This window comes from Schistocerca gregaria, chromosome 3, assembly GCF_023897955.1.
Source record: "Schistocerca gregaria isolate iqSchGreg1 chromosome 3, iqSchGreg1.2, whole genome shotgun sequence".
NCBI lineage: Eukaryota > Metazoa > Arthropoda > Insecta > Orthoptera > Acrididae > Schistocerca > Schistocerca gregaria.
In genome coordinates, this window is record NC_064922.1 from 111,653,014 (window position 1) to 111,668,699 (window position 15,686).

The window sequence follows — 15,686 nt, forward strand, 5'->3', positions numbered from 1 at the left end:
CTCATAATAACTATGGAATGGACAAAGTAAGTCGCGATTCAATAATTCAGTCTCCAGCTGACTTCCTTAAGAGCAACTAACAAAGCTACGGTAACCAGATGTACGTCCTCCTGGGGGCCAAGTTGCTTGTTTCCGACGCACCACTGATGGTTAGTTGTAACCTACTTGCCCTCATTATGACTATGGAATGGACAAATTTCGTCGCGATTCAATAATTCAGCGTCCAGCAGACTTCTTTCCGAGCAACTAACACACCTACGGTAACCAGAGGTACGTCCTCCTGGGGGCCAAATTGCTTGTTTCCGACGCACGACTAACAGTAAGTTGTAACCCACGCGCCCTCATAATGAATATGGAACGGACAAATTGCGTCGCGATTCAATAATTCAGTCTCCAGCTGACTTCCTTCCGAGCAACTAACACATATACGGTAACCAGATGTACGTCCTAATGGGGGCCAAATTGCTTGTTTCCGACGCACCACTGACAATTAGTTGTTACCCACATACCCTCATAATGACTATGGAACGCACAAATTGCGTCGCGATTCAATAATTCTGTCTCTAGCTGTCTTCTTTCCGAGCAACTAACACAGGTACGGTAACCAGATGTATGTCCTCCTGGGGTCAAGTTGCTAGTTTCCGACGCACCACTGACAGTTATTTGTAAGCCACGCTCCCTCATAATGACTATGGAACGTGAAATTGCGTCGCAATTCAATAATACAGTCTCCAGCTCACTTCTTTCCGAGCAACCAACACAGCTACGGTAACCAGATGTACGTCCTCCTTGGAGCCAAGTTACTTGTTTCCGACGCACCACTGACAGTTAGTTGTAACCCACGCGCCCTCATAATGACTATGTAACGGACGAATTGCGTCGTAATTCAATAATAAAGTCGCCAGGTGACTTCATTCCGAGCAACTAACACAGCTACGGTAACCAGATGTACGTCCTCCGGGGGGCCAAGTTGCTTTTTTCCGACGCACGACTGACAGTTAGTTGTAACCCACGCGCCCTCATAATGACTATGGAACGGACAAATTGCGTCGCGATTCAATAATTCAGTCTCCAGCTGACTTCTTTCCGAGCAACTAACACCGCTACGGTAACCAGATGTACGTCCTCCTGGAGGACAAGTTGCTTGTTTTCGACGCACCACTCATGGGTAGTTGTAACCCACTTGCCCTCATTATGACTGTGGAACGGACAAATTGCGTCGCGATTCAAAAATAGTCTCCAGCTGACATCTTTCCGAGCAATTAACACAGCTACAGTAACCAGAGGTACTTCCTCGTGGGGGCCAAATTGCTTGTTTCCGACGCACGACTAACATTTAGTTGTAACCCACACGCCCTCATAATGAATATGGAACAGACAAATTGCGTCGCGATTCAATAATTCAGTCTCCAGCTTACTTCTTTCCGAGCAACTAACACAGCTACGGTAACCACATGTACGTCCTCCTGGGTGCCAAGTTGTTTGTTTCCGACGCACGACTTACAGTTAGTTGTAACCCACGCGACCTCATAATGACTATGAGACGGACAAGTTGCATCGTGATTCAATAATAAAGTCGCCAGCTGACATTATTCCGAGCAACTAACACCTCTACGGTAATTAGATGTACGTCCTCCTGGGGCCAAGTTGCTTGTTTCCGACGCACCACTGACAGTTAGTTGTAACCCACGCGCCCTCATAATGACTATGGAACGTAAAATTGCGTAGCGATTCAATAATTCAGTATCACGCTGACTTCTTTCTCAGCAACTAATGCAGCTAAGGTAACCAGATGTACGGTCTCCTGTGAGACAAGTAGCTTGTGTCCGATGCACAACTGACAATTAGTTGGAACCGACGTGCCCTCATGATGACTATGGAACGAACAAAATGCGTCGCAATTCAATAATACAGTCTCCAGCTCACTTCATTCCGAGCAACTAACACAGCTACGGTAACCATATGTAAGTCCTCTTGGGGCCAAGTTGCTTGTTTCCGACGCACCACTTATAGTTAGTTGTAACCCACGCGTTCTCATAATGACTATGGAACGGACAAATTGCGTCGCGATTCAATAATTCAGTCTCCAGCTGACTTCTTTAGGAGCAACTAACACAGCTACGGTAACCAGATGTACGTCCTCCTGGGTGCCAAGTTGCTTGTTTCCGACGCACCACTGACAGATAGTTGTAACCCACGCGCACTCATAATGACTATGGAACGGACAAATTGCGTCGCGATTCAATAATTCAGTCTCGGGCTGACTTCCTTCCGAGCAACTAACACAGATACGGTAACCAGATGTACATCCTCCTGGGGGCCAAATTGCTTGCTTCCGACGAACGACTGACAGTTAGTTGTAACCCACGCGTCATCTTAATGACTATGGAATGGACAAGTCACATCGCGATTCAAAAATACAGTCTGCAGCTGACTTCTTTCCGAGCAACTAACACAGCTACGGTAACCAGATGTACGTCCTCCTGGGGGCCAAGTTGCTTGTTTCCGACGCACCACTGACAGTTAGTTGTAACCCACCGGCCATCATAATGACTATGGAATAGACAAATTGCGTCGCGATTCAATAATTCAGTCTCCAGCTAAATTCTTTCCGAGCAAATAACACAGCTACGGTAACCAGATGTACGTCCTCCTCGGAGCCAAGTTGCTTGTTTCCGACGCACAACTGACAGTTAGTTGTAACCCACGCGCCCTCACAATGACTATGGAAGAGACAAATTGCGTCGCGATTCAATAATTCAGTCTCCAACTGACTTCCTTCCGAGCAACTAACACAGCTACGGTTACCAGATGTAAGTCCTCCTGGGGGCGAAGTTGCTTGTTACCGACGCACCACTGACACTTAGTTGTAACCCACGCGCCTTCATAATGACTATGGAACGAACAAATTGCGTCGTGATTCAATAATATAGTCTCCAACTGACATCATTCCGAGCAACTAACACCGCTACGGTAACCAGATGTACGTCCTCCTGGGTGCCAAAATGCCTGTTTACGACGCACCACTGACACAGTAAGTTGTAACCCACGCGCCCTCATAATAACTATGGAATGGACAAATTGCGTCGCGATTCAATAATTCAGTCTCCAGCTGACTTCTTTAAGAGCAACTAACACAGCTACGGTAACCAGATGTACGTCCTCCTAAGGGCCAAGTTGCTTGTTTCCTACGCACAACTGATGGTTAGTTGTAACCTACTAGCCCTCATCATGACTATGGAATGGACAAATTGCGTCGCGATTCAAAAATGCAGTCTCCAGCTGACATCTTTCCGAGCAACCAACACAGCTACGGTAACCAGATGTACGTCATCCTGGGGGCCAAGTTGCTTGTTTCCGATGCACCACTGATAGTTAGTTGTAACCCACGCGCCCTCATAATGACTATGGAACGGAAAATTGCGTCGCGATTCAATAATTCAGTCTCCAGCTGACTTATTTCCGAGCAACTAACACAGCTACGGTAACCACATGTACGTCCTCCTGGGTGCCAAGTTGTTTGTTTCCGACGCACGACTAACAGTTAGTTGTAACCCACGCGACCTCATCATGACTATGAGACGGACAAATTGCATCGTGATTCAATAATAAAGTCGCCAGCTGACATTTTTCCGAGCAACTAACACCTCTACGGTAATTAGATGTACGTCCTCCTGGGGGCCAAGTTGCTTGTTTCCGACGCACCACTGACAGTTCGTTGTAATCCACGCGCCCTCATAATGACTATGGAACGTAAAATTGCGTAGCGATTCAATAATTCAGTATCTAGCTGACTTCTCTCTGAGCAACTAATACAGCTACGGTAACCAGATGTACGTCCTCCTGTGAGACAAGTAGCTTGTTTCCGATGCACAACTGACAATTAGTTGGAACCGACGTACCCTCATGATGACTATGGAACGAACAAAATGCGTCGCAATTCAATAATACAGTCTCCAGCTCACTTCATTCCGAGCAACTAACAGAGCTACGGTAACCATATGTACGTCCTCTTGGGGCCAAGTTGCTTGTTTCCGACGCACCACTGATAGTTAGTTGTAACCCACGCGTTCTCATAATGACTATGGAACGGACAAATTGCGTCGCGATTCAATAATTCTTTCTCCAAGTGACATCTTTCCAAACAACTAACACAGCTACGGTAACCAGATGTACGTCCTCCTGGGGGCCAAGTTGCTTGTTTCCGACGCACAACTCACAGTTAGTTCAAACCCACGCGCCCTCATAATGACTATGGAAGAGACAAATTGCGTGGCGATTCAATAATTCAGTCTCCAGCTGACTTCCTTCCGAGCAACTAACACAGCTACGGTTACCAGATGTACGTCCTCCTGGGGGCGAAGTTGCTTGTTACCGACGCACCACTGACAGTTAGTTGTATCCCAAGCGCCCTCAAAATGACTATGGAACGGACAAATTGCGTCGCGATTCAATAATTCGGACTCCAGCTGACTTCTTTCCGAGCAACTAACCCAGCTACGTCAACCAGATGTACGTCGGCCTGGGGTTGCAAGTTGCTTATTTCCGTCGCACCACTGACAATTAGTTGTTACCCACACGCCCTCATAATGACTATGGAACGCACAAATTGCGTCGCGATTCAATAATTCACTCTCTAGATGACTTCTTTCCGAGCAACTAACACAGGTACGGTAACCAGGTGTATGTCCTCCTTGGGTCAAGTTGCTTGTTTCCGACACACCACTGACAGTTATTTGTAACCCACGCGCCCTCATAATGACTATGGAACGTAAAATTGCATCGTGATTCAAAAATAAAGTCTCCAGCTGACATCATTCCGAGCAACTAACACAGCTACGGTAACCAGATGAACGTCCTCCTGGGGGTCAATATGCTTGTTTACGACGCACCACTGACAAAAAGTTGTAACCCACGCGCCCTCATAATAACTATGGAATGGACAAATTGCGTCGCGATTCAATAATTCAGTCTCCAGCTGACTTCTTTAAGAGCAACTAACACAGCTACGGTAACCATATGTACGTCCACCTGGGGGCCAAGTTGCTTGTTTCCGACGCACCACTGACAGTTAGTTGTAACCCACCGGCCCTCATAATGACTATGGAATAGACAAATTGCGTCGCGATTCAATAATTCAGTCTCCAGCTGAATTCTTTCCGAGCAACTAACACAGCTACGGTAACCAGATGTACGTCCTCCTCGGAGCCAAGTTGCTTGTTTCCGACGCACAACTGACAGATAGTTGTAACCCACGCGCCCTCATAATGACTATGGAAGAGACAAATTGCGTCGCGATTCAATAATTCAGTCTCCAACTGACTTCCTTCCGAGCAACTAACACAGCTACGGTTACCAGAAGTAAGTCGTCCTGGGGGCGAAGTTGCTTGTTACCGACGCACCACTGACAGTTAGTTGTAAACCACGCGCCCTCATAATGACTATGGAACGGACAAATTGCATTGCGATTCAAAAATTCAGTCTCCAGCTGACCTCTTTCCGAGCAACTAACCCAGCTACGGTAACCAGATGTACGTCGTCCTGGGGTCAAGTTGCTTGTTTCCGACGCACCACTGACAGTTAGTTGTAAACCACGCGCCTTCATAATGACTATGGAACGAACAAATTGCGTCGTGATTCAATAATATAGTCTCCAACTGACATCATTCCGAGCAACTAACACAGCTACGGTAACCAGATGTACGTCCTCCTGGGTGCCAAAATGCCTGTTTACGACGCACCACTGACACAGTAAGTTGTAAGCCACGCGCCCTCATAATAACTATGGAATGGACAAATTGCGTCGCGATTCAATAAATCAGTCTCCAGCTGACTTCTTTAAGAGCAACTAACACAGCTACGGTAACCAGATGTACGTCTTCCTAAGGGCCAAGTTGCTTGTTTCCTACGCACAACTGATGGTTAGTTGTAACCTACTAGCCCTCATTATGACTATGGAATGGACAAATTGCGACGCGATTCAAAAATGCAGTCTCCAGCTGACATCTTTCCGAGCAACCAACACAGCTACGGTAACCAGATGTACGTCATCCTGGGGGCCAAGTTGCTTGTTTCCGATGCACCACTGATAGTTAGTTGTAACCCACGCGCCCTCATAATGACTATGGAACGGAAAATTGCGTCGCGATTCAATAATTCAGTCTCCAGCTGACTTATTTCCGAGCAACCAACACAGCTACGGTAACCAGATGTACGTCCTCCTGGGAGACAAGTTACTGGTTTCCGACGCACCACTGACAATTAGTTGTAACCCACGCGCCCTCATAATGACTATGGAACGGACAAATTGCGTCGTGATTCAATAATAAAGTCTCCAGCTGACATCTTTCCGAGCAACTAACACAGCTATGGTAACCAGATGTACGTCCTCCGGGGTTCCAAGTTGCTTGTTTGCGACGGACGACTGACAGTTAGTTGTAACCCACGTGCCCTCATAATGACTATGGAATGGACAAATTGCGTCGTGATTCAATAATTCAGTTTCCAGCAGACTTCTTTCAAAGCAACTAACATAGCTACGATAACCAGATGTACGTCCTCCTGGGGCCAAGTTGCTTGTTTCCGACGCACCACTGATAGTTAGTTGTAACCCAAGCGTTCTCATAATGACTATGGAACGGAGAAATTGCGTTGCGATTCAATAATTCATTCTCCAGCTGACTTCTTTCCGAGCAACTAACACAGCTACGGTAACCAGATGTACGTCCTCCTGGGGGCCAAGTTGCTTGTTTCCGTCCCACCACTGACAGTTAGATGTAACCCACGCGCCCTCATAATGACTATGGAATGGACAAATTGCGTCGCGATTCAATAATTCAGTCTCCAGCAGACTTCTTTCCGAGCAACAAACACATCTACGGTAACCAGATGTACGTCCCCCTGGGGGCCAATTTGCTGCTTACTGATGCACGACTGACAGTTAGTTGTAACCCACGCGCTCTCATAATGACTATGGAATGGACAAATTGCGTCGCGATTCAATAATTCAGTCTCCAGCTGACTTATTTCCGAGCAACCAACACAGCTACGGTAACCAGATGTACGTCCTCCTGGGAGACAAGTTACTGGTTTCCGACGCACCACTGACAATTAGTTGTAACCCCCGCGCCCTCATAATGACTATGGAACGGACAAATTGCGTCGTGATTCAATAATAAAGTCTCCAGCTGACATCTTTCCGAGCAGCTAACACAGCTACGGTAACCAGATGTACGTCCTCCGAGGTTCCAAGTTGCTTGTTTCCGACGGACGACTGACAGTTAGTTGTAACCCACGTGCCCTCATAATGACTATGGAACGGACAAATTGCGTCGCGATTCAATAATTCTGTCTCCAGCAGACTTCTTTCCGAGCAACTAACACAGCTACGGTAACCAGATGTACGTCCTCCTCGGAGCCAAGTTGCTTGTTTCCGACGCACAACTGACAGTTAGTTCAAACCCACGCGCCCTCATAATGACTATGGAAGAGACAAATTGCGTCGCGATTCAATAATTCAGTCTCCAGCTGACTTCCTTCCGAGCAACTAACACAGCTACGGTTACCAGATGTACGTCCTCCTGGGGGCGAAGTTGCTTGTTACCGACGCACCACTGACAGTTAGTTGTATCCCAAGCGCCCTCAAAATGACTATGGAACGGACAAATTGCGTCGCGATTCAATAATTCGGTCTCCAGCTGACTTCTTTCCGAGCAACTAACCCAGCTACGACAACCAGATGTACGTCGTCCTGGGGTTGCAAGTTGCTTGTTTCCGTCGCACCACTGACAATTAGTTGTTACCCACACGCCCTCATAATGACTATGGAACGCACAAATTGCGTCGCGATTCAATAATTCACTCTCTAGATGACTTCTTTCCGAGCAACTAACACAGGTACGGTAACCAGATGTATGTCCTCCTGGGGTCAAGTTGCTTGTTTCCGACACACCACTGACAGTTATTTGTAACCCACGCACCCTCATAATGACTATGGAACGTAAAATTGCATCGTGATTCAAAAATAAATAAAGTCTCCAGCTGAATTCTTTCCGAGCAACTAACACAGCTACGGTAACCAGATGTACGTCCTCCTCGGAGCCAAGTTGCTTGTTTCCGACGCACAACTGACAGTTAGTTGTATACCCACGCGACCTCATAATGACTATGGAAGAGACAAATTGCGTCGCGATTCAATAATTCAGTCTCCAACTGACCTGCTTCCGAGCAACAAACACAGCTACGGTTACCAGATGTACGTCCTCCTGGGGGCGAAGTTCTTGTTTCCGACGCACCACTGACAGTTAGTTGTAAACCACGCGCCTTCATAATGACTATGGAACGAACAAATTGCGTCGTGATTCAATAATATAGTCTCCAGCTGACATCATTCCGAGCAACTAACACAGCTACGGTAACCAGATGTACGTCCTCCTGGGTGCCAAAATGCTTGTTTACGACGCACCACTGACACAGTAAGTTGTAACCCACGCGCCCTCATAATAACTATGGAATGGACAAATTGCGTAGCGATTCAATAATTCAGTCTCCAGCTGACTTCTTTAAGAGCAACTAACACAGCTACGGTAACCAGATGTACGTCGTCCTAAGGGCCAAGTTGCTTGTTTCCGACGCACAACTGATGGTTAGTTGTAACCTACTTGCCCTCATTATGACTATGGAATGGACAAATTGCGTCGCGATTCAAAAATGCAGTCTCCAGCTGACATCTTTCCGAGCAACCAACACAGCTACGGTAACCAGATGTATGTCATCCTGGGGGCCAAGTTGCTTGTTTCCGATGCACCACTGATAGTTAGTTGTAACCCACGCGCCCTCATAATGACTATGGAACGGAAAATTGCGTCGCGATTCAATAATTCAGTCTCCAGCTGACTTATTTCCGAGCAACCAACACAGCTACAGTAACCAGATGTACGTCCTCCTGGGAGACAAGGTACTGGTTTCCGACGCACCACTGACAATTAGTTGTAACCCACGCGCCCTCATAATGACTATGGAACGGACAAATTGCGTCGTGATTCAATTATAAATTCTCCAGCTGACATCTTTCCGAGCAACTAACACAGCTACGGTAACCAAATGTACGTCCCCTGGGGTTCCAAGTTGCTTGTTTCCGACGGACGACTGACAGTTAGTTGTAACCCACGTGCCCTCAAAATGACTATGGAACGGACAAATTGCGTCGCGATTCAATAATTCTGTCTCCAGCAGACTTCTTTCCGAGCAACTAACACAGCTATGGTAACCAGATGTGTGTCCTCCTGGGGGCCAAGTTGCTTGTTTACGACGCACCACTGACAGTTAGTTGTAACCCACGCGCCCTCATAATAACTATAGAAAGCACAAATTGCGTCGCGATTCAATAATTCAGTCTCCAGGTGACTTCCTTCCGAGCAACTAACACAGCTACGGTAACCAAATGTACGTCCTCCTGGGGGCAAAGTTGCTTGTTACCGACGCACCACTGACAGTTAGTTGTAACCCACGCGCCCTCATAATGGCTATGGAATGGACACATTGCTTCGCTATTCAATAATTCAGTCTACAGAAGACTTCTTTCCGAGCAACTAACATAGCTACGGTAACCAGATGTACGTCTTCCTGGGGCCAAGTTGCTTGTTTCCGACGCACCACTGACAATTAGTTGTAACTCACGCGCACTCATAATAACTATGGAACGGACAAATTGCGTCCGCGAAACAATATTTCAGTCTCCAGCTGACTTCTTTCCGAGCAACTAACACAGCTACGGTAACCAGATGTACGTCCTCCTGGGGGCCAAATTGCTTGTTTCCGACGGACGACTGACAGTTAGTTGTAACCCACGTGCCCTCATAATGACTATAGAACGGACAAATTGCGTCGCGATTCAATAATTCTGTCTCCAGCAGACTTCTTTCCGAGCAACTAACACAGCTACGGTAACCAGATGTACGTCCTCCTGGGGGCCAAGTTGCTTGTTTACGACGCACCACTGACAGTTATTTGTAACCCACGTGCCCTCATAATAACTATGGAAAGGACAAATTGCGTCGCGATTCAATAATTCAGTCTCCAGCTGACTTCTTTCCCAGAACTAACACAGCTACGGTAACCAGATGTACGTCCTCCTGGGAGCCAAGTTGCTTGTTTACGACGCACCACTGACAGTTAGTTGTAACCCAGGCGCCGTCATAATAACAATGGAATGGACAAATTGCGTCGCGATTCAATAATTCAGTCTCCAGCTAACATCTTTCCGAGCAACTAATACAGCTACGGTAACCGGATGTACGTCCTCCTGGGGAACAAGTTGCTTGTTTCCGACGCACCACTGATAGTTAGTTGTAACCCACGTGCCCTCATTATGACTATGGAACGGACAAATAGTTTCGCGATTCAAAAATACAGTCTCCAGCTGACATCTTTCCGAGCAAGTAACACAGCTATGGTAACCAAATGTACGTCCTCCTGTTGCCAAGTTGCTTGTTTCCGACGCACCACTGACAGTTAGTTGTTACCTACGCGTTCTCATAATGACTATGGAACGGACAAATTGCGTCGCGATTCAATAATTCAGTCTCCAGGTCTCTTCCTTCCGAGCAACTAACACACCTACGGTAACCAGATGTACGTCCTCCTGGGGGCAAAGTTGCTTGTTACCGACGCACCACTGACAGTTAGTTGTAACCCACGCGCCCTCATAATGGCTATGGAATGGAAAAATTGCGTCGCTATTCATTAATTCAGTCTCCAGCAGACTTCTTTCCGAGCAACTAACATAGCTACGGTAACCAGATGTACGTCCTCCTGGGGCCAAGTTGCTTGTTTCCGACGCACCACTGATAGTTAGTTGTAACCCACGCGTTCTCATAATGACTATGGAACGGAGAAATTGCGTCGCGATTCAATAACTCATTCTCCAGCTGACATCTTTCCGAGCAACTAACACAGCTACGGTAACCAGATGTACGTCCTCCTGGGGGCCAAATTGCTTGTTTCCGACGAACGACTGACAGTTAGTTGTAACCCACTCGCCCTCATAATGACTATGGAACGGACAAATTGCGTCGCGATTCAATAATTCAGTCCCAGCTGACTTCTTTCCGAGCAACTAACACAGCTACGGTAACCAGATGTACGTCCTCCTGGGGGCCAAATTGCTTGTTTCCGACGAACTACTGACAGTTTGTTGTAACCCACGCGCCCTCATAATGACTATGGAATGGACAAATTGCGTCGCGATTCAATAATTCAGTCCCAGCTGACCTCTTTCCGAACAACTAACAGAGCTACAGTAACCAGATGTACGTCCTCCTGGGAGCCAAGTTGCTTCTTTTTGACGCACAACTGACGGTTAGTTGTAACCCACACGCCCTCATAATGAATATGGAATGGACAAACTGCGTCGCGATTCAATAAAACAGTCTCCAGCTGACATCTTTCCGAGCAACTAACACAGCTACGGTAACCAGATGTACGTACTCCTGGGGGCCAAGTTGCTTCTTTCCGATGCACGACTGACAGTTAGTTGTATCCCACGCGCCCTCATAATGACTATGGAACGGAGAAATTGCTTCGCGATTCAATAATTCTGTCTCCAGCAGACTTCTTTCCGAGCAACTAACACAGCTACGGTAACCAGATGTACGTCCTCCTGGGGGCCAAGTTGCTTGTTTACGACGCACCACTGACAGTTATTTGTAACCCACGCGCCCTCATAATAACTATGGAAAGGACAAATTGCGTCGCGATTCAATAATTCAGTCTCCAGCTGACTTCTTTCGGAGAACTAACACAGCTACGGTAACCAGATGTACGTCCTCCTGGGAGCCAAGTTGCTTGTTTACGACGCACCACTGACAGTTAGTTGTAACCCCGGTGCCGTCATAATAACAATGGAATGGACAAATTGCGTCGCGATTCAATAATTCAGTCTCCAGCTAACATCTTTCCGAGCAACTAATACAGCTACGGTAACAGGATGTACGTCCACCTGGGGTACAAGTTGCTTGTTTCCGACGCACCACTGATAGTTAGTTGTAACCCACGTGCCCTCATTATGACTATGGAACGGACAAATAGTTTCGCGATTCAAAAATACAGTCTCCAGCTGACATCTTTCCGAGCAAGTAACACAGCTATGGTAACCAAATATACGTCCTCCTGTTGCAAAGTTGCTTGTTTCCGACGCACCACTGACAGTTAGTTGTAACCTACGCGTTCTCATAATGACTAGGGAATGGACAAATTGCGTCGCTATTCAATAATTCAGTCTCCAGTAGACTTCTTTCCGAGCAACTAACATGGCTACGGTAACCAGATGTAAGTCCTCCTGGGGGCCAATTTGCTTCTTTCCGATGCACAACTGACAGTTAGTTGCAACCCACGCGCCCTCATAATGACTATGGAACGGACAAATTGCGTCGCGATTCAATAATTCAGTCTCCAGGTCTCTTCCTTCCGAGCAACTAACACACCTACGGTAACCAGATGTACGTCCTCCTGGGGGCAAAATTGCTTGTTACCGACGCACCACTGACAGTTAGTTGTAACCCACGCGCCCTCATAATGGCTATGGAATGGACAAATTGCGTCGCTATTCAATAATTCAGTCTCCAGCAGACTTCTTTCCGAGCAACTAACATAGCTACGGTAACCAGATGTACGTCCTCCTGGGGGCCAAATTGCTTGTTTCCGACGAACGACTGACAGTTAGTTGTAACCCACTCGTCCTCATAATGACTATGGAACGGACAAATTGCGTCGCGATTCAATAATTCAGTCCCAGCTGACTTCTTTCCGAGCAACTAACACAGCTACGGTAACCAGATGTACGTCCTCTGGGGGTCCAAGTTGCTTGTTTCCGACGCACCACTGATAGTTAGTTGTAACCCACGCGTTCTCATAATGACTATGGAACGGAGAAATTGCGTCGCGATTCAATAATTCAATCTCCAGCTGACTTCCTTCCAAGCAACTAACACAGCTACGGTAACCAGATGTACGTCCTCCTGGGGGCCAAATTGCTTGTTTCCGACGAACTACTGACAATTAGTTGTAACTCACGCGCACTCATTATGACTATGGAACGGACAAATTGCGTCGCGATTAAAAAATACAGTCTCCAGCTGACATCTTTCCGAGCAACTAACACAGCTACGGTAACCAGATGTACGTCCTCCTGGGGGCCAAGTTGCTTGTTTCCGTCCCACCACTGACAGTTAGTTGTAACCCACGCGCCCTCATAATGACTATGGAATGGACAAATTGCGTCGCGATTCAATAATTCAGTCTCCAGCAGACTTCATTCCGAGCAACAAACACAGCTACGGTAACCAGATGTACGTCCCCCTGGGGGCCAATTTGCTGCTTACTGATGCACGACTGACAGTTAGTTGTAACCCACGCGCTCTCATAATGACTATGGAACGGACAAATTGCGTCACGATTCAATAATTCTGTCTCCAGCTGACTTCCTTCCGAGCAAGTAACACAGCTACGGTAACCAGATGTACGTCCTCCTGGGTGCCAAATTGCTTGTTTCCGACGAACGACTAACAGTTAGTTGTATCCCACGCGTCCTTATAATGTCTATGGAACGGACAAATTGCGTCGCGATTCAATAATTCAGTCTCCAGCAGACTTCTTTCCGAGAACTAACACAGCTACGGTAACCAGATGTACGTCCTCCTGGGAGCCAAGTCGCTTATTTATGACGAACTACTGACAGTTTGTTGTAACCCACGCGCCCTACTAATGACTATGGAACGGAAAATTGCGTCGCGATTCAATAATTCAGTCTCCAGCTATCTTCTTTCCGAGCAACCAACACAGCTACGATAACCGGATGTACGTCCTCCTGGGGGACAAGTTGCTTGTTTCCGACGCACCACTGATAGGTAGTTGTAACCCACGTGCCCTCATTATGACTATGGAACAGACAAATAGCTTCGCGATTCAAAAATACAGTCTCCAGATGACATCTTTCCGAGCAACTAACACAGCTATGGTAACCAAATGTACGTCCTCCTGGGGGCAAAGTTAATTGTTTCCATCGCACCACTGACAGTTAGTTGTAACCCACGCGCCCTCATAATGACTATGGAATGGACAAATTGCATCGCGATTCAATAATTCAGTCTCCAGCAGACTTCTTCCCGAGCAACTAACATAGCTACGGTAAAATGATGTACGTCCTCCTGTTGCCAAGTTGCTTGTTTCCGACGCACCACTGACAGTTAGTTGTAACCTACGCGTTCTCATAATGACAATGGAATGGACAAATTGCGTCGCTATTCAATAATTAGGTCTCCAGCAGACTTCTTTCCGAGCAACTAACATAGCTACGGTAACCAGATGTAAGTCCTCCTGGGGGCCAATTTGCTTCTTTCCGATGCACAACTGACAGTTAGTTGCAACCCACGCGCCCTCATAATGACTATGGAACGGACAAATTGCGTCGCGATTCAATAATTCAGTCTCCAGGTCTCTTCCTTCCGAGCAACTAACACAGCTACGGTAACCAGATGTACGTACTCCTGGGGGCAAAGTTGCTTGTTACCGACGCACCACTGACAGTTAGTTGTAACCCACGCGCCCTCATAATGGCTACGGAATGGACAAATTGCGTCGCGATTTAATAATTCAGTCCCAACTGACTTCTTTCCGAGCAACTAACATAGCTACGGTAACCAGATGTACGTCCTCCTGGGGCCAAGTTGCTTGTTTCCGACGCACCACTGATAGTTAGTTGTAACCCCCGCGTTCTCATAATGACTATGGAACGGAGAAATTGCGTCGCGATTCAATAACTCATTCTCCAGCTGACATCTTTCCGAGCAACTAACACAGCTACGGTAACCAGATGTACGTCTTCCTGGGGGCCAAATTGCTTGTTTCCGACGAACGACTGACAGTTAGTTGTAACCCACTCGTCCTCATTATGACTATGGAACGGACAAATTGCGTCGCGATTTAATAATTCAGTCCCAACTGACTTCTTTCCGAGCAACTAACACAGCTACGGTAATAAGATGTACGTCCTCTGGGGGGCCAAGTTGCTTGTTTCCGACGCACCAATGATAGTTAGTTGTAACCGACGTGCCCTCATTATGACTATGGAACGGACAAATAGCGTCGCGATTCAAAAATACAGTCTCCAGCTGACATCATTTCGAGCAACTAACACAGCTACGGTAACCAGATGTACGTCCTCCTGGGGGCCAAGTTGCTTGTTTCCGACGCACCACTGATAGTTGTAAACCACTCGCCCTCATAATGACTATGGAACGGAAAATTGCGTCGCGATTCAATAAATCAGTCTCCAGCTGACTTCTTTCCGAGCAACCAACACCGCTACGGAAACCAGATTTACGTCGTCCTGGGTGCCAAGTTACTTGTTTCGGACGCACCACTGACAATTAGTTGTAACCCACGTGCCCTCATAATGACTATGGAATGGACAAATTGCGTCGCGATTCAATAATTCAGTCTCCAGCTGACATCCTTCCGAGCAACTAACACAACTACGGTAACCAGATGTACGTTCTCCTGGAGGCCAAATTGCTTGTTTCCGACGAACGACTGACAGTTAGTTGTAATCCACACGCCCTCATAATGACTATGGAATGGACAAATTGCGTCGCGATTCAATAATTCAGTCTCCAGCTGACATCCTTCCG